This window comes from Aulostomus chinensis, chromosome 1, assembly GCF_037954235.1.
Source record: "Aulostomus chinensis isolate RoL2024-O1b breed Wild chromosome 1, RoL_Achi_v1.0, whole genome shotgun sequence".
NCBI classification, from domain to species: Eukaryota; Metazoa; Chordata; class Actinopteri; order Syngnathiformes; family Aulostomidae; genus Aulostomus; species Aulostomus chinensis.
The window spans coordinates 47,203,981-47,227,151 of NC_141320.1; the positions used below are offsets into that span (position 1 = coordinate 47,203,981).

A 23,171-nucleotide genomic window follows, 5' to 3' on the forward strand; every position below is an offset into this window, starting at 1 on the left:
GTGTGTGTGTGTGTGTGTGTGTGTGTGTGTGTGTACATACGTTCATGTCTGTGTAGGTCCATGTGTGTATCGTTCAGCATGAGTGTCTATAAACTGATCTTTTGATTGAAAGGAAGGGTGATTTTGTTGAGAATGTGATCATTCAAAGTACACAGTGAAATGCTTTAATATATAAGAGCAGCAAATAAAACTGATTTTAAAAAATTAAAAATCTCTCTCTCTCTCACACCGTTGGTCAAGGCAGACACAAAGATCATGAGAATCTGGATCTTGTGTTTGGCTTCAGTGAAACCAAACCAGATGAACCAACAAGTGTTCATTCTGGTGGTTTTTCAAACTTTCCAAAGCTGCTTTTATTTTGGCTGTTGAAACTTAGGAACGGTGAGTTCTCTCTTCTTCTTATCTTTAGTTCTGAAACCGTCTGTTGTCACGGTCCAGCAGCGATGCCTCTCGGTTGCTATGGTTACTGAGCTCAGAGAGAAATGAGAGACCGAAGACGAGTTTCCTCCAAAAGTCTCCTCAGCAGAGTCGTGTGAGGACGAGCAGCAGAAGTCTCAGCCTCCTGTCCCTTTTAGAGCTGCTCAGTCTCTCTCTGCAGGGTCCAGTCGTCCCTCCCTGCTGCTGCTGCTGGTTTTTCTTGAAGTTCATTGAAAATCCAAGCAGAAGCACAGTTGATGTGAGTGACATCATCAGAGAGAAGCTGCTAATCTGATGAAGGACCACAATCAGGATGAAGAATTGGTGATGAAGATCACAACGTCATCAGCAGAAAATCTGAATCCTAGTTCTTCTAGTTCTAGTTCTTCTCATCAAGCCTGTGTGTGTGTGTGTGTGTGTGTGTGTGTGTGTGTGTGTGTGTGTGTGTGTGTCAGCAGCTCCCAGCTGCAGCAGTCAGTTCAGTTTCACTTCAGTGTGACTGAGGGAGGTTTTTGTACGATGGTTTTTCACAGTGTGAACACCCCCTGACTGTTGATGCTGTGAAGACTCTGACAGTGATAAACGGCTGCATCTTCAGCCTGAACTCCACTGATGGTCAGAGTGAAGCCAGAGTTTGATCCACTGCCTGAAAAACGAGCTGGAGTCCCTGATGTTCTCGAGGTGGCCCAGTAAATGAGAAGTTTAGGAGGTTCTCCTTCTCTCTGCTGGTACCAGGATAAACGGTTCCCACTATAAACATCCTGACTGGTTGAACATGGGAGGGAGACGGAGGCTCCTGGAGCAGATCTCACTGCTGCAGGCTGAGTCACGGTGACCTATGTTGTGCGCTGAAGAGCGAATTGGTCAAAAATAATGATAATTGATAATTATGAATATAATTATCAATTAATAAATAAATTAATAAATAATATTAATATTAATTATTCGGGGCACCACCCTGATGAGTTCAGGGAAACTAACATACGACCAAACTTGTAACAGTTACCAGTCTCTAACAGAGTTTATCTACTAACAGTCAATATTCTGTAACATTAACGACCAAGGGACAGCTCTGATGTTGGAGGATGAGATCAAAGCACTGCTATTGCTGAGACACGTGACCACAAGTTGGTACACAAAAGACACTACGACTCCTCTCTTATAATAAAAATATATTTATTAACACAGTGCATCAATCAATCAGCAACACGTTGGTACAACTGTTATCTAACCAAAAGACACAAGTGATAATATGTGTGTGTGTGTGTGTGTGTGTGTAAACATGTGTGTGAGGGAGTAAGGAAGGGGAGGGGGGGGAGTCTGGTTGCCTAGCAACCACGTCGCGTCACAGCGAGGCTAACAGCTAGGCTAGTTAGCTGAGGCCAGCTAGCCGCTAGTTAGCACCGTGGAGGTAGAACTTATGGAATGTTAATAACTCAGCGTAGCGCTTAGCAAGAGAGAGAGAGAGAGAGAGAGAGAGAGAGAAAGAGAGAGAGGACAAAGGTAAACCCAAAAATGTGTGTGTTAACACACTTGTGCAGTATTAATAACCGGTAACACCTTCTTGAGAGGTCACGGTTATTAATAACTAACATCAATAAATAATGTATAATTCTATGTAATTTCTGCTAATTACAGGACTTCGTCACATAAACAGAGCATTCACAAACATCATACAACACACTGAGCTATTTCTCTGCCCAGAAAATGCCTCGTTAAGGGAATCCTTACTTGACCCGGTGGAGCGGTAAGGGATTCAGTTTCCATGTTCCGGAGCGCAGTTCAGCTCAACTCGGAGGGCAGCAGAGCGGCGGCGGGGCAGCCTGCAGGGTCAGCTGGAGTTACTGGTGGGAAGGATGAAGAAGCTGGGATGAGCTTTCTTTCACCAGGGACCAGTTCACGCGGACTGCGTGGCTCGACGGTGGCTTCTCTGGATGCTGTGACAGGAGGCAGAGAGGTGTCCTTCTGGAGTCTCTGTCATCACTGCACTGCCCACTTGAGGTCCAAGTGGAGAACCAGAGAGATTGAAGACCACTGGAGAGGTTGAACCTTCTGAAGACGCTGAAAACCACCAAAGAGAAGAAAACCACCGAAGAGAAAGAATCTTCTCCGCACTGAATTTTTTATGTGTGAGACAGATGATGTCACTTCTCGTGGGATGGTACTGGCTCTCAGCCAATAGCATTTTGACAGGCAACTTCCGGTCAGACTGACTCACAGGTTCTTGGAGGGTGGGGGCCGTGGCCAGAATCATCACCCCTTTTTACAACCCTTTGTTCAAGAACATGTGGCCATTTGAATTCAGGCTTTGAAAAGGGGTGTTAGGCCTCACAGGCCGAAAGCCTTTCTTCAGCTGGACTAACTGCCACATCTCTGAATTAATCTCTTGGTCTGGTTGAGTTGGGAAAAGAGTTGCTTAAAACCTCAAAATGATGCTACAGTGATGTAGTGAGAGTTGCTACGAACCTCAAAATGATGCTACAGTGATGTAGTGAGAGTTGCTACGAACCTCAAAATGATGCTACAGTGATGTAGTGAGAGTTGCTACAAACCTAATAAATGATGCTACAGTGATACAGTGAGAGTTGCTACAAACCTCAAAATGATGCAGACAGTAATGTAGTGAGAGTTTCTACTAACCTCAAAATGATGGTCCACAGCAGCCCAGCCTGGAGGGAATTCAGCTGGAAGTTAAGAGTAAGATATTTTAAAACTCCTTTGATAATAGCTAGTTACGACAGCAACTGTTCCCCCCTGTGCTGGAGAGGTTGTGGCATAACAGGGGACTTTTCCCACATCTTCTGGGACTGTCCTAAATTGGTAAAATTCTGGGAAGAGGTGAAACGACAAATAAGTGAGATTTTAAAAATAAATAGACCAATTGAACCACAGCAACTGACTTTGGGTACAGCATCAATAATTGATTTAGGGAAAAAACAGGTGTTTTTGCTAAGGGTTCTTCTGTTAATTGCACATAAAATGATCACAGTAAATTGGCTCAAACACCACCCACCCACCCTGGACCAGTGGTACCAAAGGCTTAAGGATGTAAACTGCATGGAACGCATAACAGCAACCCTACGACTTCAGACTGACTTATATCTTGAAAAATGGGCACCCGTTATAATGTATTTGGAGAGATGAGAATATTGTCTCTATTTAACTGGGCTGGATGGTATTTTTATTCCTTGTTTTATTTTATGTTATTTTATTTTATTTTTCTCCCTCTTACTATTGTGGACATAATTAGACCTGCAAAGAATATTGTGTATTGAGTACCTTGTCATAGGGTTTTGGAATGATGTGTGTGACTCTGTCAAGGAACCTGTTCTAATAAATGTTCCAAAAAAAAAAAAAAATGATGGTCCATTGATGTAGTAAGAGTTGCTACTAACCTAAGAAATGATGCTAAAGTGATGTAATGATAGTTGCTAATAACCTAAGAAATGATGCTACAGTGATGTCGTGAGAGTTGCTACTCACCTCAAAATGATGCGAAAGTGATGTAATGAGAGTTGCAAAAAACCCAAGAAATTATGCTAAAGTGATGTAATGAGAGTTGCTACTAACCTAGGAAATGGTGCTACAGTGATGTGGTGAGAGTTGCAACGAACCTAAGAAATGATGCTAAAGTGATGTAATGATAGTTGCTACTAACCTAGGAAATGGTGCTACAGTGATGTAGTGAGAGTTGCTACGAACCTCAAAATGATGCTGACAGTGACGTAATGACAGTTGCAACAAACCTAATAAATGATGCTACAGTGATGTAATGATAGTTGCTACTAACCTAGGAAATGGTGCTACAGTGATGTAGTGAGAGTTGCTACGAACCTCAAAATGATGCTGACAGTGACGTAATGACAGTTGCAACAAACCTAATAAATGATGCTACAGTGATGTAATGAGAGTTGCTACAAACCTAATAAATGATGCTACAGTGATGTAATGAGAGTTGGTACTAACCTAAGAAATGATGCTGACAGTAATGTGGTGAGTTGCTTAAAACCTCAAAATGATGCGACAGTGATGTAGTGAGAGCTGCGACTAACCTCAAAATGGTGCTACAGTGATGTAGTGAGAGTTGCTTAAAACCTCAAAATGATGCGACAGTGATGTAGTGAGAGCTGCGACTAACCTAAGAAATGATGCTACAGTGATATAGTGAGAGTTGATACGAATCTCAAAATGATGCTACACTGATGTGGTGAGAGTTGCTATGATGCTCAAAATGATGCTGACAGTAATCTAGTGAGAGTTGCTTAAAAACTAAAATTGATGCTACAGTGATGTAATGAGAGTTGCTAAAAACCTAATAAATGATGCTACAGTGATGTAATGAGAGTTGCTAAAAACCTAATAAATTATGCGAAAGTAATGTAATGAGAGTTGGTACTAACCTAAGAAATGATGCTAAAGTGATATAGGGAGAGTTGCTACAAATCTCAAAATGATGCTACCCTGATGTGGTGAGAGTTGCTATGATGCTCAAAATGATGCTGACAGTAATGTGGTGAGAGTTGCTACTCACCTAAGAAATGATGCGAAAGTGATGTCGTGAGAGTTGCAACAAACCGCAAAATGATGCTACAGTGATGTAATGAGGGTTGTTATTTACCTAAGAAATGATGCTACAGTGATGTGGTGAGAGTTGCTACGAATCAGAAAATGATGCTAAAGTGATGTAATGAGATTTGCTACAAACCTAAGAAATGATGCTACAATGATGTCGTGAGAGTTGCGACTATCCTCAAAATGATGCGACAATGATGTATTGAAAGTTGCTACGATCCTCAAAATGATGCAACATTGATGTGGTGAGAGTTGCTACTAATTTCAAAATTCATGCTAAAGTGGTGTAGTGAGAGTTGCTAGGAACCGCAAAATGATGCTCCAGTAATGTCGTGAGAGTTGCGACTATCCTCAAAATGATGCGACAGTGATGTAATGAGAGTTGCTACAAATGTCCAAATGATGCTAGAGTGATGTGGTGAGAGTTGATAGTAATTTCAAAATCATGCTAAAGTGATGTAATGAGAGTTGCTACTTACCTATGAAATGATGAGACAGTGATGTGGTGAGAGTTGCTACGAACCTCAAAATGATGCTACAGTGATGTAATGAGAGTTGCTACTTACCAAAGAAATGATGCTACAGTGATGTAGTGAGAGTTGATACAAATGTCCAAATGATACTAGAGTGATGTAATGAGAGTTGCGACAAACGTAAGAAATGATGCTACAGTCATGTGCTGAGAGTTGATATTAATTTTAAAATAATGCGAAAGCGGTGTAATGAGAGTTGCTACTTCCCTAAGAAATAATGCTACAGTGATGTAATGAGGGTTGCTATTTACCTAAGAAATGATGCTACAGTGATGTAGGCAGAGTTGCTACGATGCTCAAATTGATGCTTCCAGTAATGTCGTGAGAGTTGCGACTATCCTCAAAATGATGCGACAGTGATATAGTGAGAGTTGCTACGAACCGCAAAATGATGCTCCAGTAATGTCGTGACAGTTGCAACTATCCTCAAAATGATGCCAAAGTGATGTATTGAGAGTTGCTACAAATGTCCAAATGATGCTAAAGTGATGTAATGAGAGTGGCTACAAACCTAAGAAATGATGCGACAGTGATGTAATGAGAGTTTCTACAAATGTCCAAATGATGCTCGAGTGATGTGGTGAGAGTTGATAGTAATTTCAAAATCATGCTAAAGTGATGTAATGAGAGTTGCTACTTACCTATGAAATGATGAGACAGTGATGTGGTGAGAGTTGCTACGAACCTCAAAATGATGCTACAGTGATGTAATGAGAGTTGCTACTTACCAAAGAAATTATGCTACAGTGATGTGGTGAGAGTTGCTACGAACCTCAAAATTATGCTACAGTGATGTGATGAGAGTTCCTACGAATCTCAAAATGATGCGACAGTGATGTAGTGAGAGTTGCTACGGTCCTCAAAATGAGGTGGCAATGATGTAGTGAGAGTTGATACTAATCTCAAAATGATGCTGACAGTGATGTAGTGAGAGTTGATATTAATTTTAAAATAATGCTAAAGCGGTGTAATGAGAGTTGCTACTTCCCTAAGAAATAATGCTACAGTGATGTAGGCAGAGTTGCTACGATGCTCAAATTGATGCTTCCAGTAATGTAGTGAGAGTTGCTACAAACCTCAAAATGATGCTAGAGTGAAGTCATGGGAGTTGCTACCAACCTAAGAAATGATGCTACAGTGATGAAATGAGAGTTGCTACAAATGTCAAAATGATGCGACAGTGATGTAGTGAGAGTTGATACGAATCTCAAAATGATGCTGACAGTGATGTGGTGAGAGTTGCTACATACCTAATAATTGATGCGACAGTGATGTGGTGAGAGTTGCTAGGAACCTCAAAATGATGCTACAGTAATGTCATGAGAGTTTCTACGAACCTCAAAATGATGCTCCAGTGATGTAATGAGAGTTGCTACAAACCTAAGAAATGGTGCTACAGTGATGTGGTGAGAGTTGCTACGAACCTCAAAATGATGCTTCAGTGATGTAATGACAGTTGCTACGAATCTCAAAATGATGAGACAGTGATGTCGCGAGAGTTGCGACTATCCTCAAAATGATGCGACAGTGATGTAGTGAGAGTTGCAACGATTCTCAAAATGATGCGACAGTGATGTAGTGAGAGTTGATACTAATCTCAAAATGATGCTGACAGTGATGTGGTGAGAGTTGCGACTATCCTCAAAATGATGCGACAGTGATGTAGTGAGATTTGCAACGATTCTCAAAATGATGCTACAGTGATGTAGTGAGAGTTGATACTAATCTCAAAATGATGCTGGAGTGATGTAATGAGATTTGCTACAAACCTAAGAAGTGATGCCACAGTGATGTGGTGAGAGTTGCTACGATCCTCAAAATGATGCTACAGTAATGTAATGAGAGTTGCAACGAATCACAAAATGATGCTAGAGTGATGTAATGCGATTTGCTACTAACCTAAGAAATTATGCTACAGTGATGTGATGAGAGTTGCTACAAATGTCAAAATGATGCAACAGTGATCGAGTGACAGTTGCTACGATCCTCAAAATGATGCTACAATGATGTGGTGAGAGTTGCTACGAATCAGAAAAAGATGCTAGAGTGATGTCATGAGATTTCCTACAAACCAAAGAAATGATGCTACAGTGATGTGGTGAGAGTTGATCGTAATTTCAAAATGAAGCTGACAGTGATGTGGTGAGAGTTGCAAATATCCTCAAAATGATGCGACAGTGATGTAGTGAGAGTTGCTCCGATCCTCAAAATGATGCTAAAGTGATGTAATGAGAGTTGCGACAAACCTAAGAAGTGATGCTACAGTGATGTGGTGAGAGTTGATACTTATTTCAAAATAATGCTAAAGTGGTGTAGTGAGAGTTGCTACGAACCGCAAAATGATGCTACAGTGATGTAATGAGAGTTGCTACTTACCTAAGAAATGATGCGACAGTAATGTCGTGAGAGTTGCGACTATCCTCAAAATGATGCGACAGTGATGTAATGAGAGTTGCTACAAACGTAAGATATGATGCAACAGTGATGTAATGAGAGTTGCTACAAACCTCAAAATGATGCTACAGTGATGTAATGAGAGTTGCTACTTACCTAAGAAATGATGCTACAGTGATGTGGTGAGAGTTGCTACGAATCTCAAAATGATGAGACAGTGATGTCGCGAGAGTTGCGACTATCCTCAAAATGATGCGACAGTGATGTAGTGAGAGTTGCAACGATTCTCAAAATGATGCGACAGTGATGTAGTGAGAGTTGATACTAATCTCAAAATGATGCTGACAGTGATGTGGTGAGAGTTGCGACTATCCTCAAAATGATGCGACAGTGATGTAGTGAGAGTTGCAACGATTCTCAAAATGATGCGACAGTGATGTAGTGAGAGTTGGTACTAATCTCAAAATGATGCTGACAGTGATGTGGTGAGAGTTGCGACTATCCTCAAAATGATGCGACAGTGATGTCGTGAGATTTGCAACGATTCTCAAAATGATGCTACAGTGATGTAGTGAGAGTTGATACTAATCTCAAAATGATGCTGACAGTGATGTGGTGAGAGTTGATAGTAATTTCAAAATCACGCTAAAGTGATGTAATGAGAGTTGCTACTTACCTAAGAAATGATGCTACAGTGATGTGGTGAGAGTTGCGACTATCCTCAAAATGATGCGACAGTGATGTAATGAGAGTTGCTACGATCCTCAAAATGAGATGGCAGTTATGTAGTGAGAGTTGATACTAATCTCAAAATGATGCTGGAGTGATGTCATGAGATTTGCTACAAACCTAAGAAGTGATGCCACAGTGATGTGGTGAGAGTTGCTACGATCCTCAAAATGATGCTACAGTAATGTAATGAGAGTTGCAACGAATCACAAAATGATGCTAGAGTGATGTAATGCGATTTGCTACTAACCTAAGAAATTATGCTACAGTGATGTGATGAGAGTTGCTACAAATGTCAAAATGATGCGACAGTGATCGAGTGAGAGTTGCTACGATCCTCAAAATGATGCTACAATGATGTGGTGAGAGTTGCTACGAATCAGAAAAAGATGCTAGAGTGATGTCATGAGATTTCCTACAAACCAAAGAAATGATGCTACAGTGATGTGGTGAGAGTTGATCGTAATTTCAAAATCATGCTAAAGTGATGTAATGAGAGTTGCTACTTACCTAAGAAATGATGCTACAGTGATGTCGTGAGAGTTGATACGAATCTCAAAATGAAGCTGACAGTGATGTGGTGAGAGTTGCAAATATCCTCAAAATGATGCGACAGTGATGTAGTGAGAGTTGCTACGATCCTCAAAATGATGCTAAAGTGATGTAATGAGAGTTGCGACAAACCTAAGAAGTGATGCTACAGTGATGTGGTGAGAGTTGATACTTATTTCAAAATAATGCTAAAGTGGTGTAGTGAGAGTTGCTACGAACCGCAAAATGATGCAACAGTGATGTAATGAGAGTTGCTACTTACCTAAGAAATGATGCGACAGTAATGTGGTGAGAGTTGTTACACACCTCAAAATGATGCTACAGTGATGTAATGAGAGTTGCTAGGAATCTCAAAATGATGCTCCAGTAATGTCGTGAGAGTTGCGACTATCCTCAAAATGATGCGACAGTGATGTAATGAGAGTTGCTACAAACGTAAGAAATGATGCAACAGTGATGTAATGAGAGTTGCTACGAACCTCAAAATGATGCTACAGTGATGTAATGAGAGTTGCTAAAAACCTAAGAAATGATGCTACAGTGATGTGGTGAGAGTTGATCGTAATTTCAAAATCATGCTAAAGTGATGTAAAGAGAGTTGCTACAAACCTAAGTGATGCTACAGTGATGTGGTGAGAGTTGATAGTAATTTCAAAATATTGCTAAAGCGGTTGAATGAGAGTTGCTACTTCCCTAAAAAATGATGCTACAGTGATGTAGTGAGGTTTGCTACGAACCGCAAAATGATGCTACAGTGATGTAATGAGAGTTGCTACGAATCTCAAAATGATGCTAGAGTGATGTAATGAGATTTGCTACAAACCTAAGAAATGATTCTACAGGGATGTAATGAGAGTTGCTACAAATGTCCAAATGATGCTAGAGTGATGTAATGAGAGTTGCGACAAACCTCAGAAATGATGCTACAGTCATGTGCTGAGAGTTGATCGTAATTTCAAAATCATGCTAAAGTGATGTAATGAGAGTTGCTACTTACCTAAGAAATGATGCTACAGTCATGTGCTGAGAGTTGCTACGAACCTCAAAATGATGCAACAGTGATGTAATGAGAGTTGCTACTTACCGAAGAAATGATGCTACAGTGATGTGGTGAGAGTTGCTAAGAACCTCAAAATGATGCTACAGTGATGTGATGAGAGTTCCTACGAATCTCAAAAATTATGCTACATTAATGTCGCGAGAGTTGCGACTATCCTCAAAATGATGCTACAGTGATGTAGTGAGAGTTGACACTAATATCAAAATGATGCTGACAGTGATGTGGTGAGAGTTGCTACGAACCTCAAACTGATGCTACAGTGATGTCATGGGAGTTGCTACTAACCTAAGAAATGATGCTACAGTGATATCATGAGAGTTGCTCCAAATGTCAAAATGATGCGACAGTGATGTAGTGAGAGTTGCTACGATCCTCAAAATGATGCTACAGTGATGTGGTGAGAGTTGATCGTAATTTCAAAATCACGCTAAAGTGATGTAATGAGAGTGGCTACATACCTAAGAAATGATGCTACAGTGATGTAATGAGAGTTGCTACGAATCTCAAAATGATGCTAGAGTGATGTGGTGAGAGTTGATAGTAATTTCAAAATCATGCTAAAATGATGTAATGACAGTTGCTACTTACCTATGAAATGATGCTACAGTGATGTGGTGAGAGTTGCTACGAACCTCAAAATTATGCTACAGTGATGAAATGAGAGTTCCTACGAATCTCAAAATGATGCTACAGTAATGTCGCGAGAGTTACGACTATCCTCAAAATGATGTGACAGTGATGTAGTGAGAGTTGCTACGGTCCTCAAAATGAGGTGGCAATGATGTAGTGAGAGTTGCTACGGTCCTCAAAATGAGGTGGCAATGATGTAGTGAGAGTTGATACAAATCTCAAAATGATGCTACAGTGATGTAGTGAGGTTTGCTACGAACCGCAAAATGATGCTAGAGTGATGTAATGAGATTTGCTACAAACCTAAGAAATGATGCTACAGGGATGTAATGAGAGTTGCTACAAATGTCCAAATGATGCTAGAGTGATGTAATGAGAGTTGCGACAAACCTCAGAAATGATGCTACAGTCATGTGCTGAGAGTTGATAGTAATTTCAAAATCATGCTAAAGTGATGTAATGAGAGTTGCTACTTACCTAAGAAATGATGCTACAGTCATGTGCTGAGAGTTGCTACGAACCTCAAAATGATGCAACAGTGATGTAATGAGAGTTGCTACTTACCTAAGAAATGATGCTACAGTGATGTGGTGAGAGTTGCTACGAACCTCAAAATGATGCTACAGTGATGTAATGAGAGTTCCTACGAATCTCAAAAATTATGCTACATTAATGTCGCGAGAGTTGCGACTATCCTCAAAATGATGCTCCAGTGATGTGGTGAGAGTTGCTACTATCCTCAAAATGAGGTGACAGTGATGTAGTGAGAGTTGACACTAATATCAAAATGATGCTGACAGTGATGTGGTGAGAGTTGCTACGAACCTCAAACTGATGCTACAGTGATGTCATGGGAGTTGCTACTAACCTAAGAAATGATGCTACAGTGATATCATGAGAGTTGCTCCAAATGTCAAAAATATGCGACAGTGATGTAGTGAGAGTTACTACGATCCTCAAAATGATGCTACAGTGATGTGGTGAGAGTTGATCGTAATTTCAAAATCACGCTAAAGTGATGTGGTGAGAGTTGCTACGAACCTCAAAATTATGCTACAGTGATGTGATGAGAGTTCCTACGAATCTCAAAATGATGCTACAGTAATGTCGCGAGAGTTACGACTATCCTCAAAATGATGTGACAGTGATGTAGTGAGAGTTGCTACGGTCCTCAAAATGAGGTGGCAATGATGTAGTGAGAGTTGATACAAATCTCAAAATGATGCTGACAGTGATGTAGTGAGAGTTGATAATTTTAAAATTATGCTAAAGCGGTGTAATGAGAGTTGCTACTTCCCTAAGAAATAATGCTACAGTGATGTAGTGAGGTTTGCTACGAACCGCAAAATGATGCTACAGTGATGTAATGAGGGTTGCTATTTACCTAGGAAATGATGCTACAGTGATGTGGTGAGAGTTGTTACGAACCGCAAAATGATGCTACAGTGATGTAATGAGAGTTGTTACTTACCTAAGAAGTGATGCTCCAGTAATGTCATGAGAGTTGCGACAATCCTCAAAATTATGCGACAGTGATGTAATGAGAGTTGCTACAAATGTCCAAATGATGCTCAAGTGATGTAATGAGAGGTGCTACAAACCTAAGAAATGATGCTACAGGGATGTAATGAGAGTTGCTACAAATGTCCAAATGATACTAGAGTGATGTAATGAGAGTTGCGACAAACGTAAGAAATTATGCTACAGTCATGTGCTGAGAGTTGATAGTAATTTATAAAATCATGCTAAAGTGATGTAATGAGAGTTGCTACTTACCTAAGAAATGATGCTACAGTGATGTAGTGAGAGTTGCTACGAACCGCAAAATGATGCCACAGTGATGTAATGAGGGTTGCTATTTACCTAAGAAATGATGCGACAGTGATGTAGTGAGAGTTGCGACTAACCGAAGAAATGATGCGACAGTGATGTAGTGAGAGTTGCTACGATGCTCGAAATGATGCTAAAGTGATGTAATGAGAGTTGCGACAAACCTAAGAAATGATGCTACAGTGATGTGGTGAGAGTTGATACTAATTTCAAATTCATGCTAAAGTGGTGTAGTGAGAGTTGCTACGAACCGCAAAATGATGCTCCAGTAATGTCGTGAGAGTTGCGACTATCCTCAAAATGATGCGACAGTGATGTAATGAGAGTTGCTACAAATGTCCAAATGATGCTAAAGTGATGTAATGAGAGAGGCTACAAACCTAAGAAATGATGCTACAGTGATGTAATGAGAGTTGCTACAAATGTCCAAATGATGCTAGAGTGATGTGGTGAGAGTTGATAGTAATTTCAAAATCATGCTAAAGTGATGTAATGAGAGTTGCTACTTACCTATGAAATGAGACAGTGATGTGGTGAGAGTTGCTACGAACCTCAAAATGATGCTAAAGTAATGTCGTGGGAGTTGCTACTATCCTCGAAATGATGCAACAGTGATGTAGTGAGAGTTGCTACGAACTTCGAAATGATGATACAGTGATGTAATGAGGGTTGCTATTTACCTAAGAAATGATGCTACAGTGATGTGGTGAGAGTTGCTACGAACCTAAAAATGATGCTACAGTGATGTGGTGAGAGTTGCTACGAACCGCAAAATGATACTACAGTGATGTAATGAGGGTTGCTATTTACCTAAGAAATGATGCTACAGTGATGTGGTGAGAGTTGCTACGAACCTCAAAATGATGCTACAGTGATGTAATGAGGGTTGCTATTTAACGAAGAAATGATGCTACAGTGATGTGGTGAGAGTTGCTACGAATCTCAAAATGATACTACAGTGATGTGGTGAGAGTTGGTACGAACCGCAAAATGATGCTACAGTGATGTAATGAGGGTTGCTATTTACCTAAGAAATGATGCTACAGTGATGTGGTGAGTGTTGCTACGAATCTCAAAATGATGCTACAGTGATGTAATGAGGGTTGCTATTTACCTAAGAAATGATGCTACAGTGATGTGGTGAGAGTTGCTACGAACCTCAAAATGATGCTACAGTGATGTAATGAGAGTTGCTACGAATCTCAAAATGATGCTAAAGTAATGTCGTGAGAGTTGCTACTATCCTCAAAATGATGCTAAAGTGATGTAATGAGAGTTGCTACAAACCTAAGAAGTGATGCTACAGTGATGTAATGAGAGTTGCTACAAATGTCCAAATGATGCTAGAGTGATGTGGTGAGAGTTGATAGTAATTTCAAAATCATGCTAAAGTGATGTAATGAGAGTTGCTACTTACCTATGAAATGAGACAGTGATGTGGTGAGAGTTGCTACGAACCTCAAAATGATGCTAAAGTAATGTCGTGAGAGTTGCTACTATCCTCGAAATGATGCAACAGTGATGTAGTGAGAGTTGCTACGAACTTCGAAATGATGCTACAGTGATGTAATGAGGGTTGCTATTTACCTAAGAAATGATGCTACAGTGATGTGGTGAGAGTTGCTACGAACCTAAAAATGATGCTACAGTGATGTGGTGAGAGTTGCTACGAACCGCAAAATGATACTACAGTGATGTAATGAGGGTTGCTATTTACCTAAGAAATGATGCTACAGTGATGTGGTGAGAGTTGCTACGAACCTCAAAATGATGCTACAGTGATGTAATGAGGGTTGCTATTTAACGAAGAAATGATGCTACAGTGATGTGGTGAGAGTTGATACGAATCTCAAAATGATACTACAGTGATGTGGTGAGAGTTGGTACGAACCGCAAAATGATGCTACAGTGATGTAATGAGGGTTGCTATTTACCTAAGAAATGATGCTACAGTGATGTGGTGAGTGTTGCTACGAATCTCAAAATGATGCTACAGTGATGTAATGAGGGTTGCTATTTACCGAAGAAATGATGCTACAGTGATGTGGTGAGAGTTGCTACGAACCTCAAAATGATGCTACAGTGATGTAATGAGAGTTGCTACGAATCTCAAAATGATGCTAAAGTAATGTCGTGAGAGTTGCTACTATCCTCAAAATGATGCTAAAGTGATGTAATGAGAGTTGCTACAAACCTAAGAAGTGATGCTACAGTGATGTGGTGAGAGTTGCTACGAATCTCAAAATGATGCGACAGTGATGTAGTGAGAGTTGCTACGAACCTAAGAAGTGATGCTACAGTGATGTAATGAGAGTTGCTACTAATCTCAAAATCATGCTACAGTAATGTCGTGAGAGTTGCTACGAATCTCAAAATGATGCTAAAGTGATGTTATGAGAGTTGCTCCAAACCTAAGAAGTGATGCTACAGTGATGTGGTGAGAGTTGCTACAAATGTCCAAATGATGCTCAAGTGATGTAATGAGAGGTGCTACAAACCTAAGAAATGATGCTACAGGGATGTAATGAGAGTTGCTACAAATGTCCAAATGATACTCAAGTGATGTAATGAGAGTTGCTACTTACCTAAGAAATGATGCTACAGTGATGTAGTGAGAGTTGCAAGGAACCGCAAAATGATGCCACAGTGATGTAATGAGGGTTGCTATTTACCTAAGAAATGATGCTGCAGTGATGTGGTGAGAGTTGCTACGAACCTAAGAAATGATGCTACAGTAATGTTAGAGTTGCTACTAACCTAAGAAATGATGCGACAGTGATGTAGTGAGAGTTGCGACTAACCGAAGAAATGATGCGACAGTGATGTAGTGAGAGTTGCTACGATGCTCGAAATGATGCTAAAGTGATGTAATGAGAGTTGCGACAAACCTAAGAAATGATGGTACAGTGATGTGGTGAGAGTTGATACTAATTTCAAAATTCATGCTAAAGTGGTGTAGTGAGAGTTGCTAGGAACCGCAAAATGATGCTCCAGTAATGTCGTGAGAGTTGCGACTATCCTCAAAATGATGCGACAGTGATGTAATGAGAGTTGCTACAAATGTCCAAATGATGCTAAAGTGATGTAATGAGAGAGGCTAAAAACCTAAGAAATGATGCTACAGTAATGTAATGAGAGTTGCTACAAATGTCCAAATGATGCTAGAGTGATGTGGTGAGAGTTGATAGTAATTTCAAAATCATGCTAAAGTGATGTAATGAGAGTTGCTACTTACCTATGAAATGAGACAGTGATGTGGTGAGAGTTGCTACGAACCTCAAAATGATGCTAAAGTAATGTCGTGAGAGTTGCTACTATCCTCGAAATGATGCAACAGTGATGTAGTGAGAGTTGCTACGAACTTCGAAATGATGCTACAGTGATGTAATGAGGGTTGCTATTTACCTAAGAAATGATGCTACAGTGATGTGGTGAGAGTTGCTACGAACCTAAAAATGATGCTACAGTGATGATGTGAGAGTTGCTACGAACCGCAAAATGATACTACAGTGGTGTAATGAGGGTTGCTATTTACCTAAGAAATGATGCTACAGTGATGTGGTGAGAGTTGCTACGAACCTCAAAATGATGCTACAGTGATGTAATGAGGGTTGCTATTTAACGAAGAAATGATGCTACAGTGATGTGGTGAGAGTTGCTACGAATCTCAAAATGATACTACAGTGATGTGGTGAGAGTTGCTACGAACCGCAAAATGATGCTACAGTGATGTAATGAGGGTTGCTATTTACCTAAGAAATGATGCTACAGTGATGTGGTGAGTGTTGCTACGAATCTCAAAATGATGCTACAGTGATGTAATGAGGGTTGCTATTTACCGAAGAAATGATGCTACAGTGATGTGGTGAGAGTTGCTACGAACCTCAAAATGATGCTACAGTGATGTAATGAGAGTTGCTACGAATCTCAAAATGATGCTAAAGTAATGTCGTGAGAGTTGCTACTATCCTCAAAATGATGCTAAAGTGATGTAATGAGAGTTGCTACAAACCTAAGAAGTGATGCTACAGTGATGTGGTGAGGGTTGCTACGAACCTCAAAATGATGCTACAGTGATGTGGTGAGAGTTGCTACGAATCTCAAAATGATACTACAGTGATGTGGTGAGAGTTGGTACGAACCGCAAAATGATGCTACAGTGATGTAATGAGGGTTGCTATTTACCTAAGAAATGATGCTACAGTGATGTGGTGAGTGTTGCTACGAATCTCAAAATGATGCTACAGTGATGTAATGAGGGTTGCTATTTACCGAAGAAATGATGCTACAGTGATGTGGTGAGAGTTGCTACTATCCTCAAAATGATGCTACAGTGATGTAATGAGAGTTGCTACGAATCTCAAAATGATGCTAAAGTAATGTCGTGAGAGTTGCTACTATCCTCAAAATGATGCTAAAGTGATGTAATGAGAGTTGCTACAAACCTAAGAAGTGATGCTACAGTGATGTGGTGAGAGTTGCTACGAATCTCAAAATGATGCGACAGTGATGTAGTGAGAGTTGCTACGAACCTAAGAAGTGATGCTACAGTGATGTAATGAGAGTTGCTACTAATCTCAAAATCATGCTACAGTAATGTCGTGAGAGTTGCTACGAATCTCAAAATGATGCTAAAGTGATGTTATGAGAGTTGCTCCAAACCTAAGAAGTGATGCTACAGTGATGTGGTGAGAGTTGCTACAAATGTCCAAATGATGCTCAAGTGATGTAATGAGAGGTGCTACAAACCTAAGAAATGATGCTACAGGGATGTAATGAGAGTTGCTACAAATGTCCAAATGATACTAAAGTGATGTAATGAGAGTTGCTACTTACCTAAGAAATGATGCTACAGTGATGTAGTGAGAGTTGCTAGGAACCGCAAAATGATGCCACAGTGATGTAATGAGGGTTGCTATTTACCTAAGAAATGATGCTGCAGTGATGTGGTGAGAGTTGCTACGAACCTAAGAAATGATGCTACAGTAATGTTAGAGTTGCTACTAACCTAAGAAATGATGCGACAGTGATGTAGTGAGAGTTGCGACTAACCGAAGAAATGATGCGACAGTGATGTAGTGAGAGTTGCTACGATGCTCGAAATGATGCTAAAGTGATGTAATGAGAGTTGCGACAAACCTAAGAAATGATGGTACAGTGATGTGGTGAGAGTTGATACTAATTTCAAAATTCATGCTAAAGTGGTGTAGTGAGAGTTGCTAGGAACCGCAAAATGATGCTCCAGTAATGTCGTGAGAGTTGCGACTATCCTCAAAATGATGCGACAGTGATGTAATGAGAGTTGCTACAAATGTCCAAATGATGCTAAAGTGATGTAATGAGAGAGGCTAAAAACCTAAGAAATGATGCTACAGTGATGTAATGAGAGTTGCTACAAATGTCCAAATGATGCTAGAGTGATGTGGTGAGAGTTGATAGTAATTTCAAAATCATGCTAAAGTGATGTAATGAGAGTTGCTACTTACCTATGAAATGAGACAGTGATGTGGTGAGAGTTGCTACGAAACTCAAAATGATGCTAAAGTAATGTCGTGAGAGTTGCTACTATCCTCGAAATGATGCAACAGTGATGTAGTGAGAGTTGCTACGAACTTCGAAATGATGCTACAGTGATGTAATGAGGGTTGCTATTTACCTAAGAAATGATGCTACAGTGATGTGGTGAGAGTTGCTACGAACCTAAAAATGATGCTACAGTGATGTGGTGAGAGTTGCTACGAACCGCAAAATGATACTACAGTGATGTAATGAGGGTTGCTATTTACCTAAGAAATGATGCTACAGTGATGTGGTGAGAGTTGCTACGAACCTCAAAATGATGCTACAGTGATGTAATGAGGGTTGCTATTTAACGAAGAAATGATGCTACAGTGATGTGGTGAGAGTTGCTACGAATCTCAAAATGATACTACAGTGATGTGGTGAGAGTTGGTACGAACCGCAAAATGATGCTACAGTGATGTAATGAGGGTTGCTATTTACCTAAGAAATGATGCTACAGTGATGTGGTGAGTGTTGCTACGAATCTCAAAATGATGCTACAGTGATGTAATGAGGGTTGCTATTTACCTAAGAAATGATGCTACAGTGATGTGGTGAGAGTTGCTACGAACCTCAAAATGATGCTACAGTGATGTAATGAGAGTTGCTACGAATCTCAAAATGATGCTAAAGTAATGTCGTGAGAGTTGCTACTATCCTCAAAATGATGCTAAAGTGATGTAATGAGAGTTGCTAGGAACCGCAAAATGATGCTCCAGTAATGTCGTGAGAGTTGCGACTATCCTCAAAATGATGCGACAGTGATGTAATGAGAGTTGCTACAAATGTCCAAATGATGCTAAAGTGATGTAATGAGAGAGGCTAAAAACCTAAGAAATGATGCTACAGTGATGTAATGAGAGTTGCTACAAATGTCCAAATGATGCTAGAGTGATGTGGTGAGAGTTGATAGTAATTTCAAAATCATGCTAAAGTGATGTAATGAGAGTTGCTACTTACCTATGAAATGAGACAGTGATGTGGTGAGAGTTGCTACGAACCTCAAAATGATGCTAAAGTAATGTCGTGAGAGTTGCTACTATCCTCGAAATGATGCAACAGTGATGTAGTGAGAGTTGCTACGAACTTCGAAATGATGCTACAGTGATGTAATGAGGGTTGCTATTTACCTAAGAAATGATGCTACAGTGATGTGGTGAGAGTTGCTACGAACCTAAAAATGATGCTACAGTGATGTGGTGAGAGTTGCTACGAACCGCAAAATGATACTACAGTGATGTAATGAGGGTTGCTATTTACCTAAGAAATGATGCTACAGTGATGTGGTGAGAGTTGCTACGAACCTCAAAATGATGCTACAGTGATGTAATGAGGGTTGCTATTTAACGAAGAAATGATGCTACAGTGATGTGGTGAGAGTTGCTACGAATCTCAAAATGATACTACAGTGATGTGGTGAGAGTTGGTACGAACCGCAAAATGATGCTACAGTGATGTAATGAGGGTTGCTATTTACCTAAGAAATGATGCTACAGTGATGTGGTGAGTGTTGCTACGAATCTCAAAATGATGCTACAGTGATGTAATGAGGGTTGCTATTTACCTAAGAAATGATGCTACAGTGATGTGGTGAGAGTTGCTACGAACCTCAAAATGATGCTACAGTGATGTAATGAGAGTTGCTACGAATCTCAAAATGATGCTAAAGTAATGTCGTGAGAGTTGCTACTATCCTCAAAATGATGCTAAAGTGATGTAATGAGAGTTGCTACAAACCTAAGAAGTGATGCTATAGTGATGTGGTGAGGGTTGCTACGAACCTCAAAATGATGCTACAGTGATGTGGTGAGAGTTGCTACGAATCTCAAAATGATGCGACAGTGATGTAGTGAGAGTTGCTACGAACCTAAGAAGTGATGCTACATTGATGTAATAAGAGTTGCTACTAATCTCAAAATGATGCGACAGGAATGTCGTGAGAGTTGATACGAATCTCAAAATGATGCTAAAGTGATGAAATGAGAGTTGCTACAAACCAAAGAAGTGATGCTACAGTGATGTGGTGAGAGTTGATAGTAATTTCAAAATAATGCTAAAGCGGTGTAATGAGAGTTGCTACTTCCCTAAGAAATGATGCTACAATGATGTAGTGAGAGTTGCTAAGAACCTCAAAATGATGCAACAGTGATGTGGTGAGAGTTGCTACGAACCTCAAAATGATGCTACAGTGATGTGGTGAGAGTTGCTACGAACCGCAAAATGATGCTACAGTGACATAATGAGGGTTGCTATTTACCTAAGAAATGATGCTACAGTGATGTGGTGAGAGTTGCTACGAACCGCAAAATGATACTACAGTGATGTAATGAGGGTTGCTATTTACCTAAGAAATGATGCTACAGTGATGTGGTGAGAGTTGCTACGAACCTCAAAATGATGCTACAGTGATGTTGTGAGAGTTGCTACGAATCTCAAAATGATGCGACAGTGATGTAGTGAGAGTTGCGACGAACCTAAGAAGTGATGCTACAGTGATGTAATGAGAGTTGCTACTAATCTCAAAATGATGCTACAGTAATGTCGTGAGAGTTGCTACGAATCTCAAAATGATGCGTAAGTGATGTAATGAGAGTTGCTACAAACCTAAGAAGTGATGCTACAGTGATGTGGTGAGAGTTGCTACGAACCTCAAAATGATGCTACAGTGATGTGGTGAGAGTTGCTATGAATCTCAAAATGATGCGACAGTGATGTAGTGAGAGTTGCGACGAACCAAAGAAGTGATGCAACAGTGATGTAATGAGGGTTGCTATTTACCTAAGAAATGATGCTACAGTGATGTGGTGAGAGTTGCTATTTACCTAAGAAATGATGCTACAGTGATGTGGTGAGAGTTGCTACGAACCTCAAAATGATGCTACAGTGATGTGGTGAGAGTTGCTATTTACCTAAGAAATGATGCTACAGTGATGTGGTGAGAGTTGATCGTAATTTCAAAATCACGCTAAAGTGATGCAATGAGAGTTGCTACTTTCCTAAAAAATGATGCTACAGTGATGTGGTAGTGAGTTGCTACAATCCTCAAAACGATTCTAAAGTGATGTAATGAGAGTTGCTACAAACCTAAGAAATGATGCTACAGTGATGTGGTGAGAGTTGCTACGAACCTCAAAATGATGCGACAGTGATGTCGGGAGAGTTGCTACGATCCTCAAAATGATGCTAAAGTGATGTAATGAGAGTTGCGACTAACCTAAGAAGTGATGCTACAGTGATGTAGTGAGAGTTGATAGTAATTTCAAAATAATGCTAAAGCGGTGTAATGAGAGTTGATACTTCCCGAAAAGAAATGACTCGACAGTGATGTAGTGAGAGTTGTTACGAACCTCAAAATGATGCGACAGTGATGTAATGAGAGTTGCTACAAATGTCCAAATGATGCTAAAGTGATGTAATGAGAGAGGCTAAAAACCTAAGAAATGATGCTACAGTGATGTAATGAGAGTTGCTACAAATGTCCAAATGATGCTAGAGTGATGTGGTGAGAGTTGATAGTAATTTCAAAATCATGCTAAAGCGGTGTAATGAGAGTTGCTACTTCCCTAAGAAATGATGCTACAATGATGTAGTGAGAGTTGCTAAGAACCTCAAAATGATGCAACAGTGATGTGGTGAGAGTTGCTACGAACCTCAAAATGATGCTACAGTGATGTGGTGAGAGTTGCTACGAACCGCAAAATGATGCTACAGTGACATAATGAGGGTTGCTATTTACCTAAGAAATGATGCTACAGTGATGTGGTGAGAGTTGCTACGAACCTCAAAATGATACTACAGTGATGTAATGAGGGTTGCTATTTACCTAAGAAATGATGCTACAGTGATGTGGTGAGAGTTGCTACGAACCTCAAAATGATGCTACAGTGATGTTGTGAGAGTTGCTACGAATCTCAAAATGATGCGACAGTGATGTAGTGAGAGTTGCGACGAACCTAAGAAGTGATGCTACAGTGATGTAATGAGAGTTGCTACTAATCTCAAAATGATGCTACAGTAATGTCGTGAGAGTTGCTACGAATCTCAAAATGATGCGAAAGTGATGTAATGAGAGTTGCTACAGACCTAAGAAGTGATGCTACAGTGATGTGGTGAGAGTTGCTACGAACCTCAAAATGATGCTACAGTGATGTGGTGAGAGTTGCTATGAATCTCAAAATGATGCGACAGTGATGTAGTGAGAGTTGCGACGAACCAAAGAAGTGATGCAACAGTGATGTAATGAGAGTTGCTACTCATCTCAAAATCATGCAACAGTAATTTCGTGAGAGTTGCTACGAATCTCAAAATGATGCTAAAGTGATGTAATGAGAGTTGCTACAAACCTAAGAAGTGATGCTACAGTGATGTGGTGAGAGTTGATAGTAATTTCAAAATAATGCTAAAGCGGTGTAATGAGAGTTGCTACTTACCTAAGAAATGATGCTACAATGATGTAGTGAGAGTTGCTACGAACCTCAAAATGATGCTACAGTGATGTAATGAGGGTTGCTATTTACCTAAGAAATGATGCTACAGTGATGTGGTGAGAGTTGCTATTTACCTAAGAAATGATGCTACAGTGATGTGGTGAGAGTTGCTACGAACCTCAAAATGATGCTACAGTGATGTGGTGAGAGTTGCTATTTACCTAAGAAATGATGCTACAGTGATGTGGTGAGAGTTGATCGTAATTTCAAAATCACGCTAAAGTGATGCAATGAGAGTTGCTACTTTCCTAAAAAATGATGCTACAGTGATGTGGTAGTGAGTTGCTACAATCCTCAAAACGATTCTAAAGTGATGTAATGAGAGTTGCTACAAACCTAAGAAATGATGCTACAGTGATGTGGTGAGAGTTGCTACGAACCTCAAAATGATGCGACAGTGATGTC

At 40.1% G+C, this 23,171-nt stretch overlaps 1 long non-coding RNA gene across 5 annotated transcripts; it reads right to left on the reverse strand.

The window, feature by feature from the left end:
* Positions 1–1,835: 1,835 nt before the first annotated feature.
* On the reverse strand, positions 1,836–10,157 carry LOC147271947 (uncharacterized). Of its 5 annotated transcripts, none has more exons than XR_015115914.1 (8): positions 9,460–10,157; positions 9,156–9,298; positions 8,593–9,017; positions 8,073–8,474; positions 7,899–7,977; positions 5,774–7,737; positions 3,058–5,611; positions 1,836–2,808 (listed from the first exon to the last, which is right to left on the reverse strand). It is a non-coding gene; the product is annotated as an uncharacterized LOC147271947 (long non-coding RNA). The 5 variants fall into 5 exon arrangements; XR_015115924.1 differs by having other exon boundaries at positions 8,593–9,060; XR_015115954.1 differs by adding an exon at positions 2,884–2,969 and having other exon boundaries at positions 8,593–9,298.
* Positions 10,158–23,171: the final 13,014 nt, after the last annotated feature.